Genomic DNA, 1,013 nt, shown 5'->3' with positions numbered 1-1,013 from the left:
TCGTGTCCATTTTTGGAAGGCCAAACAAAGTAGTTTTGCTTTCACAACGAAACACAGCGTCACACACGGCAGCCTAGAGTGAGCAGAAGCTGGGGGCTAGAGTGAGGAACGGCCGGTGGGCTTGAGAACGGCGCGGCTGGCAGATTCGACGAAGGAGGGCCGGGTGGGCTTGCGGCAAGCACATGTGATGACCCCGGGCTGGACTCCGCTTCGTCCACGGTGAAAGCAGACCCGGCGATCCACAGCGCGAAGTTGAAGTAGTTCCTCAGCGACCAGCACGGATCAGCTCTAGGCATGACGAAGCGATATCGTCCTCTTTTAGAAGGACAAAGTAGTTTATTTCGCTTTCACAACGAAACACACAGCGCCTTCACAACATGGCGGCGGCGGCAACAACACTACAGCGAGAATAAATGTTCCACCTTATTTCTTTGCATGAACATTTGGGCGGGGTTATGCAAATCTTCTCACATGTGACGTAGATATGTGGGGGCGTATTAGAATAACCATGTTAGGTAGGCGTGGTTGACTCTTAACTTTTATAAAGAATATCTCTTTGGATTTGAGACTTTAGTCTTTGCAACTTTACAGATCTTCTTTATGCACCAAGAGCTTGTAACACTCCAAAGAGAAAGGAAAAATTGAAATCGCATCATATGACCCCTTTAATTAGACTTCTCCATTATTCTAAAATCTGAAAAATTGTAATAAAAAAGAACGAGCAGATGTGTCCAAACATTTGAATGTAAATGAAAGGGGTGAAAGGGCAGACAACTCTGTGAATCCATCTGGCAGAATTGATTCCAAACAGGACAGTCTATGACTCCAGGGTTAAAGTGTTGGCCCTCATCCCCATCCATTAAAAAGCAGCTTCAGGGACAGGATGTGCAGCAGTGGGCAGGGCACAGTATTACATAGGGGTATGCATTAGGGCCTTTCGCACTGCAGGAACCTTTTCAAAGTACCAGAACTAATTGTGGAACTACCCACTTTTTGGCGTTTTTGCACCGCCG

At 46.9% G+C, this 1,013-nt stretch overlaps 1 protein-coding gene across 1 annotated transcript in view; it reads right to left on the bottom strand.

Annotated features, from left to right (window-relative positions):
• The window catches only part of galnt11 (UDP-N-acetyl-alpha-D-galactosamine:polypeptide N-acetylgalactosaminyltransferase 11 (GalNAc-T11)), a 20,286-nt gene that overhangs the window by 8,284 nt on the left and 10,989 nt on the right, over positions 1-1,013 (bottom strand). The gene's annotated exons all lie outside the window — the stretch shown is intronic.

The sequence above is a fragment of the Sinocyclocheilus anshuiensis genome, unplaced genomic scaffold, assembly GCF_001515605.1.
Source record: "Sinocyclocheilus anshuiensis isolate Anshui unplaced genomic scaffold, SAMN03320099.WGS_v1.1 scaffold35, whole genome shotgun sequence".
Classification (NCBI taxonomy): domain Eukaryota; kingdom Metazoa; phylum Chordata; class Actinopteri; order Cypriniformes; family Cyprinidae; genus Sinocyclocheilus; species Sinocyclocheilus anshuiensis.
This window is presented reverse-complemented; position numbering and strand designations above follow the sequence as displayed.